The following is a 12,939-nucleotide window of genomic DNA, read 5'->3' as shown; positions in this document are numbered from 1 at the left end:
AGCAGCTCAGAGGGCTTCTTAACAAAGCCCTATTATTTTTACCACAAAATTAGGTAATAATCTGACGTTAGCCACCCTGGTTTCACAGCCTTCTCTTGGTGAGTGAGGTCTCTCCTTCTTCCCCCCTTCCTCTCCTCTGTAAAACTGGGACAAGTCCCCTTTATTGTATGAGGAGTGGACAAAAAGGAGTTTGTCCAGGGTCACTCTGTGCATACTAAAAGGGTCACTGCTTTTCCTTTTAAGGCGACTGCCTCCTTTTGGACCCTGGATGGCAGACAGTGGTTAACGCCAGTCAGTGATAGCTTTTCCTCCTTCATTTGGGCACTGAGAAGGGAACTTCTTCTAAACTTTAGCAGGACTGTTACAAAGTAGCATGCAAGAAAAAGTTTCATTACAGCGGGCAGGAGGTTAAGAAGACCCTTCCCATTTTCACTCTTCCTTTGTTAAAAGTTATCTCATAGGCTCAGATTTGCCCAAGCCTTGTTGTCCTCTGCCCCTCTCCAGACCAGTTTATTAATTCTACACGTTCTGCATGAAAGTGGCAGTGTCACAACAAATGGCAAAGATACTCCTGGGCCTGCCTCATCAGTGTGGCTAAGTGTTCCCTAGCTCAGCGCCTCCCAGCCTCCTGTCACCTCCTGCCCCCTGCATCCCCACCTCCACCCGTCTTTCATATCATTATATTTGCTCTCCTGTCTCCCACCACAGGGCTTTTGCACATGCCATCCAGTAGCCTGTCAATAACTGAAGGACCTGAGGTTTTATGCTGCTTGCCAGCTAATGAGATAGACAGCCACAGTTTCATGGATTCTGGCAGAAGACATGAGAATCCTAGGTCAGAAGCAAAGGACTTATTATTCATCGCGGGGCAAGAAGCATGGATTTCATGTTTGTGTCCTTTCCTGTGATGAGAAAACAGCTATTTTGAATTGCAGCCTCAGCATTTTATAGTATGACAACTCTGCTCACCCTCAGAATCTGAACATTTAGATAAGGACCCGAACTTGGGATTCCTGCTACAAGTTCCTGCTTTTCTTTTCTTTTCCTTAAAAAAAATGTTTTTTAATGTTTATTTATTTTTCACAGAGAGAGAGAGAGACAGAGCATGAGCGGGGGAGGGGCAGAGAGAGAGGGAGACACAGAATCGGAAGCAGGCTCCAGGCTCTGAGCTGTCAGCCCAGAGCCCGACACGAGGCTCGAACTCACAGACCGTGAGATCATGACCTGAGCTGAAGTCGGTCGCTCAACCGACTGAGCCACCCAGGCGCCCCTTTGCTTTTCTTGGTACACCTTTTAAAATAATCACTTAGAGCTGAGCTGGTGAAAAGTTACTGACCTCTGCCCCAAGCATCTTATAAGTAATAGGTGCTTTTTCTTTGTCTCTTGCCCCCTTGTGACCTGGGACAGAGGACCGTCCTTCTCTTCTCTGATTACCATTTATCCTAATTTCTGAGACTCGTAAGTGAGAAATCTTGTGCCTCTACTACTCTCGTGTGACTGCACTGAAACTGTGTGGAGGTTTCCCAAAAAAACAAAAACAGAACGACCCTACCAACAATATAGCACTGCCAGGAATTTACCCAAGGGATACAGGGGTGCTGATGCATAGGGACACATGTACCCCAGTGTTTATAGTGGCGCTTTCAACAATAGCCAAATTATGGAAAGAGCCCAAATGTCCATCAACTGACGAATGGGTAAAGAAGATGTGGTTTATAGACACAGTGGAATACTCCTTGGCGATGAGAAAGAATGAAATCTGGCCATTTGCAGCAACGTGGATGGAACTGGAAGGTATTACGCTAAGTGAAATAAGTCAGTCAGAGAAGGACAGATACCATATGTTTTCACTCATATGTGGACCTTGAGAAACTTAACAGAAGACCATGGGGGAAGGGAAGGGAAAAAATAGTTACAAACAGAGAATGAGGGAGGCAAACCATAAGAGACTCTTAAATACAGAGAACAAACTGAGGGTTGATAGGGTTTGGGGGGGAGGACAAAGTGGGTGATGGGCACGGAGGAGGGCACCTGCTGGGATGGGCACTGGGGTGTTGTATGGAAGTGATGAACCACAGGAATCTGCCCTAAAAACCAAGAGTGCACTTTACACGCTGTATGTTAGCCATTTTGACAATAAGTTCTATTTTAAAAAATAAAAAATAAATATTTACTGAGTTAAAAAAAAGGGGGGGCTCCAGGGCATTCACTTCCCCAAAGTGGAAGCTTTGATGCTGAGAGAGGTACCTAATGACCGTGTGTGGATGGCTTGTGCCTCTCCATTCAGCATGTCATAATCTGCATACCCTTTTCATTTTTTATTTTATTGTTTAAAATTAATTTATTTTTGTGTGTGTGTGAGAGAGAGAGAGAGAGAGTGCCTGTGCATGCACATGTGTGAGCTGGGGAGGGGCAGAGACAGAGGGAGAGAACCCCAAGCAGGCTCTACACCCAGTGCAGAGCCCGACGCGGGGCTGATCTGGAGCCATGAGATCATGACCTGAGATGAAATCAAGAGTCGGACGCTTAACTGATTGAGACACCCAGGTGCCCCAATCTGCATACTCTTAATATAACACACCAGCTATGGGGGCCCCAACACACTTCCCTTGGTCCCAGGTTCCAGGGGTGATGTTGGAACAGCCCAGGTGGATCCTGTGTGTGCAATATCTTGCGTCACGGCGGAGGAACCGAGCTTGAGGAACCCAAATATTTTACAGTGAGCGGTAAGCCTGACTCTCCTTGGACCTTGGGGGAGACAGTATCTTTATTATACTGGACAGTAAACAAAGCTGCCTTTTGCTCCAGGGGAAAACACTGTTTCTATCTTCCAAGGCTGTTTGCTATACAAACATAATCAAAAAGGTAGCCTGGAACAAAGACGGCCTGTTCTTCTGTTCAGAGGCTGTGCAAAGGTGCTGTGGGGACTTGTCTCCCCACACTGCCGTTCTGTGGTCAGTTTACTCCCACTCGTCCTTCACACTGAGGCTCAGCAAGCACCTTCAGAAAAGGCAGACGCCCTGGGGAGGGATACCGCCCGACGGGAGCTGTCAGAGTACTTTGTATCCCTCTTCCTAGTACCTGACTCGTTGCAAGTTTACATCTTGCGTGTGGATGTGGATGCCTTATTAAGGTCTGCCTCCCTCACTAGGCAATAGGTACAGTAGAGGCAAGGACTGGGCCAGATATTTTTAAATTTTATTTTTTTCAAGTTCAAGTACAATGAACATACAGTGTTATGTTAACAACTCTATACATTACTTAGTGCTCATCACAGTAAATGTATTCTTCATCCTCCTTACCTGTTTCGCTCCTCCCCCTGGCCCACTTCTCTCCAGTAACCATCAGTTTGTTCTCTGTATTTAAGAGTCTGTTCTTTGTTTCTCTCTTTTTTTCTTTGTTTGTTTGTTTGTTTTGTAAATTCCACCTATGAGTGAAGTCGTATGGTGTTTGTCTTTCTCTGACTTATTTCATTTAGCATTATACCCTCTAGATAGATCCATGTTGTTGCAAATGGCAAGATTTCTTTCTTCTTTATGGCTGAGTAATATTCCATTGTATATGTAAGTATAAACTTTATCCATTCATCTTTGAATGGACACGGGTTGCTTCTATATCTTGACTATTGTAAATAGTGCCGCAATAAACATAGGGGTACACGTATCTTTTCAAATGAGTGATTTTGTTTTCTTTCAGTAAATACACATTCCTAGGAGTTATTAAGTCATATGGCAATTCTATTTTGAATTTTTTGAGGAACCTCCATACTGTTCTCCACAGTGGCTGTACCGGTTTGCATTCCTGCCAACGGTGTGGTCCTTTTTCTCTACATCCTCGCCAACACTTGTTGTTTCTTGTGTTTTTGACTTTAACCCATTCTGAGAGGGGTGAGGTGACATCTCACTGTGGTTCTGATTTGCATTTCCGTGATGATGAGTGATGTTGAACGTGTTTTCATGTCTGTGTTCGCCTTCTGGCTGTCTTCTTTGGAGAAATGTCTGTTTATGTCTTCTGCCCATTATTAATTGGGTTATTTGGGTTTTTTTTTTTTTTTTTTGGTGTTGAATTGTAGAAGTTCTCTATATATTTGAGTATTAGCCAAGATTGGGTCCATTTTATTCACCGTTGTATCTGTCCCCAGTGCTTGGGGACACATAGTAGATGCTTAGTGAAGAACTCACCGAATGACTGGATAAACGAATGAATGAGTGATTGCAAGATGGTACATAACTCCAAACTCTTCTATTTTGAGTTTGGAACCTGCTGTTTGTGAAATTTCATCTCACGCAATCGTTCTTGTCACTCTGAATAAGACTCTATGCTACACTGGTTATCCATTTACTCATTCAACCAAGGCTTATTGAGCACTTCAGTTGCACCGTCGGAGGTGGCAGAGACAGAAAGATGAGTAAAAACAAAGTCAGTCCCCATCCTCTTGAAGTATACAGTCTGGCCAAGAAGACGGACATGACACAGAGAGTCACATAAATAAGTAATCTATTACAATTGGGAGAAGTTTACCAAAACAATTCTGAAGGTCGGGAGACTTTATACTGGGGCGGCGGTGGTGGTCTGGGTGGTCAGGGAAAGCTTCCATAGGAAGTGATGTGTAAACTGAGGTAGGAGGGAAAGCTAGGTGCCGGCCTGCCTAAAGAGCATGTGAGGCAGAAGAAGCAGAAAGAGCCTGCGTAGGAAGAGGCCGCCATGTTCCAGGAACTAGAAGAAGAGCTCAAGAGCGTTTGAGGCAGGAAAGGGAGTGAGGGAGGCACAGGTGAGGCTGGGTCAGGAGCCCAAATGTGGACAGAACTACCTCTCTGAGGACAAGCTCCTGGACCCCTAGGGTGGCCTCTTGTGTGTAGCCATTTTGAGGATCCTTTCCTTTTGCGTAGGGTGTCAGAGCAAACAGATGCGGTGTGAACTTCCCACCAAACATTTGAAGGGAAGGGTGTTTTGGCAGACAAATTTTTCCTCCAGATAGGAACTTCGGCCAGGTGGGAGTTCACATTCATTTCCAAAACCTCAGCTCCAGCTCTGTGTTGCTGTTGGCACATAGCACACGCTACCGAAGACTCAGAAACATTTAGACAAGAAAACAATTACTTGGGGAAATGGAAAAGGAGTCAGACTTCAGAAAGAGAGACTGGCCTGTCAAATACAAAACGCAAGTATTTAAAGGGAAAAACAGATGACCAAGGCTACCATATTCATGGTGGAAATCAGCTGCTTCTTACACGTTCATCATGTTTACAACATTTCTTCACTTAGCCTCATCAAAATCAGGGATGACATTGTTTTGGTCAGAGCGTCCATACTTTGGAGAACGAGTCAAAGCTAATTATTTTGGAGCCCTGAACCAGTCAGGATAAGTTGTTTTTGGTTTACCTCCCGATGAACAATGTCCTCACCCCACCAGCTGCACCCCCAGTGGTACTCAGTCATGAATAGAGCAGGGTCGGCCTTTGCTTCTACAGTTTTTCTTTCCTCGTGGGCAAGTTCTTGCTGCTGAGAAAATTTAAATTCGATTAACTCAATGTCTTCAAATTAATATTTTATTTTACTTGATGAAAATTTACTTCCATAGGTATACCAAGCGCCATTGATTAATGCATAAACGCTTTCTTTTTGAAGGGCTAACAAAACTTGAGCTGTGTGATACTGATGCTTTATGGTGAACTTCTGTTTGGAGGCCTTGTAAAGCTCCTCAGGTTATAAATTACTCTTATGTGTCAGAAGGATCTTTACCATCTTTATTAGCATGATTTTCTCTAAAATTCCCCTCTGTGTTAATATTTCTGGACTGCCAGGAAGTGAATATTTTTACTACCCGTAAGGCTGGAATTTCTTGAGTCATAAGGGCTGTCCCAGAGAAGTTTTCCTGGGAGGACTTTATAGGTGTCATTCCCCCATGTAAATCGTAGTCTTTGTTCCTTATGGGTTTGTCACACCTAATTAAGTGGGATTTTTGGCATGGTCAATATCCAAGAAAAAGGACAGATTCTTATTGAACCTAGGTAAATAACCTACATGGTCGTAAGTATCAATTCCCTCTAGAATTCCCTGATGTCGGTTAATGTAAGTATTAACCATAATGAAGCCAATTCATTTAGTCCTAGGTAACCAATATTTGTTTTTGCTGCTCTTGGGTTAGGTAGACTACATCTGCAAAGTTTTATGCTTTTAAATTGTTTGCATATGCGACCACTCAGCTCTGCTGTTGTAATGATAACAACCCAATGAGTACGACTGTGCGGTTCTTTGTTGACATTTTTCTATTATTTGTTCCAGAAGACTCGTTCCTGATCTTGAGCTCGTAGCAGCGGCCTTTATTAGATGCAGGGAAAAAGGAAATATCATCTGTAATTATAAGATTAATTATCATCTGTACACATGAGATTAAATGGTTCTAGTTAATCAACGAGAATGGAGGAACTTGGGAGTCTTTTATTAAGGTATAATATGCAATCAGTTTGTGAGACCGAGGGCATTAGCAAATCCCTAGGGCCTTTATTTTGTGCCATAAAATAAGAATGTTACCAATTGACGAGGATAATTAAACCTAGGGACAAAATTTAAAGTAAATGAACGTGTTGACACTTATCGTGTCAGTCTCTGTACACGAGTATCAGAAGGTTCCTTTTCAAAGTGAAATGTGAACCTGATCGTTTTCACTAGAATCATGGAAATGTTTAAATCAATGCATTTTACTTATAAATACTTAGTAAAACTGAATGTTTCTTTTTGATGAGCAGGAATAAATAGGACGACTCTGACAATTGTGTCGGGCTAATCAACCATGTGGAGAATGGCAAACAGAACTCATTACTTTTCATACATCCCATTTCATAAAGTGAAAAAATAAGTCCATGCGTTAACGATGGCCGTCTCAAAAACCTATCAATGGTTTGGCGTGAGAGATGTCTTCACAGTTTTACTCTTCTGCACGAGGGGCCCAAATTTGGGCAAGGTCAAATTTGAAAGAGTTATGAACTTAAGTACGAGATATGAACTTAATTATTGGACGGCAGAAACTAGTTATAAGCAATGTTTTAACAATATATTTTTAATTTTTTTTAAGTTGCTTTATTCCGACAGAGAGACAGAGAGAGTGAGCGGGGGGAGGGGCAGAGAGAGAAAGAGAGAGAGAACCCCAGGCAGGCTCTGTGCTCTCAGCACAGAGCATGACGTGGGGCTCAAACTCACAAACTGTGAGATCATGACCTGAGCCCAAACCAAGAGTCGGAGGCTTAACCGAATGAGCCACCCAGGTGCCCCAGCAATATTTTTTTAAAAAAACACACAGAAATAGGTAGTAATTATTTAGGAAAATTAATGTTTTCCAAAAGAAGGACTTTATGTTAAAATGTAAAAAAAATATGCCAAAAGAGCAAAGAATTAACAGAATCTGTTTATAAAAAGGGACTTGCATTGTTTGGAAGTAGGTTATATTAGTTAGAAAAACAGGCAGCAGATCTCAATGCTGGGTGTGTTCTTTGCATAGATCATTAGTGTAACAATTTATAGTAAAGAATACAATACTCATGAGTAATTTAATTAACATCAAGCCAACCCATTTAAACAATTAACACGTCATTGCTCCTTTCAAACTCATTATTTATAGCTATTTTATACATAAGAAAATGGATTTTACTTTCCCCTTGGACCATCCAAGCTTGCTGCATAACCTCAAATTTGTCTCTTACTATTTTCTTTTATGTTTTGCACACGGACATTTTTAGTTTATGATAAAAGTTTTCTTTTTTTTCTCCTGATTAAAAAATATATCTGTTATCTTGCATGTACATATTATTATAACTGATCTTTTTTTTTAATCTTTCTTTTAAAACTCTGTATGTACATTAACAGAACCCAAAGGCATTTATACAAGCTTTCAACCTGTTACTGCTGGCTATGCTATGCTGTATTTTTTTTTTTTAATTTTTTTTTTCAACGTTTATTTATTTTGGGGACAGAGACAGAGCATGAATGGGGGAGGGGCAGAGAGAGAGGGAGACACAGAATCGGAAGCAGGCTCCAGGCTCTGAGCCATCAGCCCAGAGCCTGACGCGGGGCTGGAACTCACGGACCGCGAGATCGTGACCTGGCTGAAGTCGGAGGCTTAACCGACTGCGCCACCCAGGCGCCCCTATGCTATGCTGTATTAAATAACAGCAGGGGTATTTTAAAATGATGCTGTTCGAGTATCCAAAAATTGCTTATTATTAACTCAAATTAATATTAGTTTAAGGTCTTATGGTTAACTAAGGCTCTGGAAGTTATAATCTGACACATTAACACTGTGTGTCCTTTTAGCATTCTACAGAATAATCTTTTTCTATAAAGATACTACCCTTTATTATTAATTTACCTGAACTCTGTATTCTGCAATTTTGTAATCTTAGATAAATTGATGTTAGTTTATGACCAGGAAAAATGGTAGAGAAAAGTTAGGCAATTCAAAATAATTGCACTTTCTACAGGCAAATAAACCCACATTGTACAGACTAGAATATTGCATTCACATTGGTTTTATGATGGTGGTAGAATCAGGGAGAGGGCATAGAGCTGTTTACAAACCCAAATTATTAAACCAGTTTCATTTTTCCAAAGAATCATCTTGATTAGAATATTACACAAATTATTCTGCTTACACAATTATAGATGAGATATTAAAACTTTTAAGATGTTTTAACAGTCGCTTTTGCTTATTTTATACCCTAGTAACCAAGATCACTAATTAAGCCGTCTCCCCCCCCTTTTATAATTATATAGTTTAGCAACAAATTATAAATTTTAGTTTTAGCAAGAAAACTTGAATAGTTTTAGCAAGAAAAAAATTCTCAAAAAGTCAACAGATTTAAAGCATGAAAGTAGAAAAATATTTTAGAAATCTTTGGATTCTTCACATTTATGTGAGTGCTTGATATGGTAATATTTCTTTTAGGAAAAAGAAGTTTGCAATAGGTACTTAGTCCATTAGATTTGAAAAGATCTTAACCATAATCTGACCTATTAACTTCCTCCAGGAGTGAATAAACTGTATCAATTTGTTTGCTCAAAATGTTTTCCTTTATGTAAAATAGATCATTTTACCAACTCCTGTACAAGTTGGAGGAGCTAAGAGAATCTAAGATAGAAACAGGCACTACCAGCGTCTTTTAAGAAACTTGATCAATTAAGTCCTATAATTAAGCACCATCAGGTCATTTGGAGGACACGTTTTTGAAAGTCCGAGTAATTTGGGGATTTCCTTTTGAATTTAGCAGCGTACGTTCTCTCTCTTATAATGCCCACATCCCTCACAATAATAACCTCCTTTTAACCTCATATGTAAGTTTCCGAAGAGAGGTTAATTTTGAATCATTCATTACTTAGGGACATTCAAGAGAGCCTTTTGTTTCCTTTCATCTTTGGTATAGGGTGTTCACCTTTGTCACTATCAACAGCTATTGGGACCATAATGAGTACACGATACAAACCAGAACTTTGGGAGGCATCTGGGTGGCTCTGTTGGTTGAGCATCTGACTTCAGCTCAGATCGTGATCTCACGGTTCGTGAACTCGGTCGGGCCCTGCATCAGGCTCTCTGCTGTAGTGCACAGCCTGCTTTGGATCCGCTGTCCCCCTCTCTCTCTCTGCCTCTCCCCTCCTCACGTTCTCGCTCTCAAAAATAAACATTTAAAAAAAAAAAAAGCCAGAACTCCGGGATAAGGAAGAGCTTCTGAAATGAGAACAGAACTTCTACCGGTACCAACACGAAATATGCGAACACAGAACCCAATCAAGAGTACAGAAACGCACACACAACCCCTTTTCAACCTCTGTATTCTCAAATGCCGGAAACCATCAGAATCCTCAACCACATTCCTCCCAGAATCCTCAAACACATTCCCCTCACCAAAGCAAAAGCGTACCAGGGGAATCCGATTCCAGAACGCCCATGGGTTGCCCCGTGACAGAAACCGCTCCGTGGCCAGGCTAATCGCATGGTGGTCTGCACTGCTCCTGCCACCAGTGTGGGCACACCCGGCTGTAGCTCCCCCAGAACCAGAAACGAACTTGGCCGAGAACCCGATGCAGCTCCGTCAGCTCACAGGAGAGTCCCCGGAGGAGCCAGGGGAGGGTGAGGGCTCCACGGCCCTGGGTCTGGACGAGGTGTGTGCGACCTTGACACCATCGGTGGGAATCCTAGGAGTAAGCTGTCAGGGGAGAACCAGAGATCAGTGCTTTTAGGAAAGGGAAGAAAACAATCACTCGTGAAAAGTGTGAGGGGGCTGCTTTTCTGACGGCCAGCAGGTCAAATACAAAGCACCAGTATTTAAAGGGAAAAATCAAAAATGACCAAGATGACCGTGTTTATAGTGGTCTATTCGTGGTGGAAAATAGCAGCTTTCTCACATGGCTGTCATATTCAGAACATGCCCTCAGATTTCGGCACAGCAAAACTCAGGGATCAAGTGTTGTTTTTGTTAGAGAGTCCACATTTCTGGGAGGTATTCAAGGCTTATTGTTTGGGGAAACAGAGCCAGTTACGACAGCCCTGTCGGTTTTTTTCCTTTTTTTTTTTTTTTTTTTCTTCCCTTGACTGTGGCATATGAAGTGCTTAGTCACTGGAAACAGGGAAGGGGGGGGGGGCACTTGGCTGGCTCAGTCGGTGGTGCCACTCTTGAGGTAGTGGGTTGGAGCCCCGTGTTGGGAGTAGACATTACTTAAAAAAATAAGATCTTAAAAATAAATAAACAAACAAACAAACAAGGCACAGCTTCACCTTTTGTTCCTGCAGTGTTCACATACGTTTGGTACATTAACTAAAAGTCAGAGGATCATGAAAACTGGTCTCTCTAGAGAAGCCACATGAAGATAATGGACACGTGATCGTACCGGTCCCTTCAGCTGACCTGTCATCAGTTTCTTGGTAAGTAGACAGGGTGGGGAATGATCCGGACACCATTTCTGCCTGGATGGGTGGGATAGCCATGTGGGGGGCCTCCTCTATAAGGGAGCCAGGGACGCTTGCGGGTCTGCGTTCTCTGGGCAGCGGACTAGGAGGAGAAAGCTGGGTGAGGCACCACTCAAGAACTCGGGGCCGGGATTCCTCGCCCATCCCGGAGCCCCCAGATCAGAGACGTGTGTGTTTATTTTTTTTTATAAAACCCCTGCCCTTGCCCGTCTTGTTAAAGAAGGGATGACCACTCTGGCTCATCTGGGCAGCTCCCTGCCGGTGGTCAGGCTTACTCGCGCCCACCTCTCTTACCTCCACGGACCCCTCAGATGAGTGACTTCCTCTCCCTCCCCAGCGCTCTGCTCTCAACTCTCCACTTCACTTCTCCCTCCTGCTTCCAGACTCACCTCCTCCTGGAACCTTCTTCTTTCACCAAGCTCACTTCTAAGGGTTCTTTCCTCTGGCTCTGGCTTTACAACCATTGGATTGTGGGGATTTGGGAACACCTGCCTGCGTGGAGGTGTGCTTGGCTCCTGTGGGTTCCAGCTTTCCTTCTAAACTGAGCACTCTCTTTTCCATCTGCCGCACATGGATCTCCCTGAAGACAGGATCTCTTTCCTCCTTTCCTCTTCGGATCTGGTGCCTCCTGGGAGCAGAGTCTGTGTCTCTTTCCACTGAACTTCTCCACGGCCATATTTGTGCAGGGGTCCGCCTCTCCACAGATCTCGTCAGCCCAAGGACAAAGGTCTCTGGTAAATGTCCTTGGATGATGATGACGGTGATTTCAAGCCACCGTGTCGAGGAATGTTTTGAATACAGACAGTGCTTTTAGTGACCCTTTACTGGGCCTCCCTTCCTGTCCGGCTAACAATCATACACTCCCGCCCCTAGGACAGTCTTCCCCTTCTCCTCTCCATTCAAAGTGCGAGTTAATGTGGGGCACGTGGGTGGCTCAGTCGGCTGAGCTTCCGACTTTGGCTCAGGTCATGAGCTCACGGTTCATGAGTTCGGACCCCACATGAGACTTTGCGCTGACCATCGTGGAGCCTCCTTTGAATGCTGTGTCTCCCTCTCTCTCTGCCCCTGCCCCGCTTGCACTCTCTCTCTCCCTCGAAAATAAAAAAAAAACATTAAAAAAAAAAAGTACGAGTTAATGGAATGCGCACACACACACACACACACACGCACACACACCCTCTCACTTCCAGAAGCTGTAAACCTCAGCTACTAGTGTGTGGCTCTGACCTGTCTAAACAGCCCTTGTCACCATAAGCGATGGTCCCCTCTCTGGGGTTGTTTCTAATGCCAGGAGAAAAACAACGCTGGTAATGTACCAAGCCAGGGCCCCAGGGAGCTGCACCCTGCGCTACGCTGTGGCAGGTGCGGAAAGAAACCTCTCATTCCCATTCAGCTCTGCCACCTGCTGACCTTGGGAACATTATTCCACCCCTGCGAGCCTCAGTGTCTCCCCAGGATTGTCGTAAGTGTTAAAGGAGACGTCGTATGTAAGGCTTTGGCACACTAGCAGAGGTACAGCAAGTGCTAGTAGGTTTCTGCAGCTAGAAGTTTCTGCAGACCCTCTGTCTTAGGAATTTTAAGCCCGGGCCCTTTGGCTCGAGATGGCATAAGGTCCCTTCTGGAGCCTGGGAAATGCGTGAGGTTTGGAAGAGAACAGCTTTACATGGTAAGAAGATTGTGGTCAACAGAATAATGGCTCCCCAAAGACACCCCTGTCCCACTCCCCCAGCACCTGGGAACGTATCACCTTACATGGCAAAGGGGGCTTGGAGGATGTGTCTAAGTTAAGGAGAGCTGAGAGAGGGGAGATTATTTTGGATTACCCAGGGGGCCCAAGGTAATCTCAAGAGTCCTTCAGACACAGAAGAGGGATGTGGTGATGGAAGGCAAGGAATGCAGGAGGCTTCTAGAAGGTGAAAAAAAGGAAAGAAAATGGATTCTGCCCTGGGGCCAGAAGGAACGAGCCCGGCTGACTCCTTGAC

The 12,939-nt window shown here is 43.7% G+C and overlaps 1 protein-coding gene and 1 long non-coding RNA gene across 6 annotated transcripts in view; one reads left to right on the top strand and one right to left on the bottom strand.

Annotated features, from left to right (window-relative positions):
* Positions 1 to 12,939, top strand: part of ADORA1 (adenosine A1 receptor) — an 83,454-nt gene that overhangs the window by 56,034 nt on the left and 14,481 nt on the right. For 2 of the 4 annotated variants that reach the window (XR_003223358.2, XR_015245989.1), the window contains exon 1: positions 10,789 to 10,912. The gene's annotated coding sequence lies outside the window, so the exon portion shown is untranslated. Of the gene's footprint in view, positions 1 to 10,649; positions 10,669 to 10,780; positions 10,913 to 12,939 lie in introns of those variants that run through there. The other 2 variants (XR_015245988.1, XR_003223357.2) reach the window with 2 other exon arrangements.
* LOC147572528 (uncharacterized) lies at positions 5,969 to 12,036 on the bottom strand. Of its 2 annotated transcripts, none has more exons than XR_015245990.1 (3): positions 11,347 to 12,036; positions 9,912 to 10,196; positions 5,969 to 6,321 (listed from the first exon to the last, which is right to left on the bottom strand). It is a non-coding gene; the product is annotated as an uncharacterized LOC147572528 (long non-coding RNA). The 2 variants fall into 2 exon arrangements; XR_015245991.1 differs by lacking the exon at positions 5,969 to 6,321 and adding an exon at positions 10,396 to 11,039 and having other exon boundaries at positions 7,028 to 10,196; positions 11,450 to 12,034.

This window comes from Puma concolor, chromosome E4 (assembly GCF_028749965.1).
Source record: "Puma concolor isolate L17-30 chromosome E4, mPumCon1.1.hap2, whole genome shotgun sequence".
NCBI classification, from domain to species: domain Eukaryota; kingdom Metazoa; phylum Chordata; class Mammalia; order Carnivora; family Felidae; genus Puma; species Puma concolor.
The sequence above is the reverse complement of the archived record's forward strand: the minus strand, read 5'-3'. Positions and strand labels throughout refer to the sequence as shown.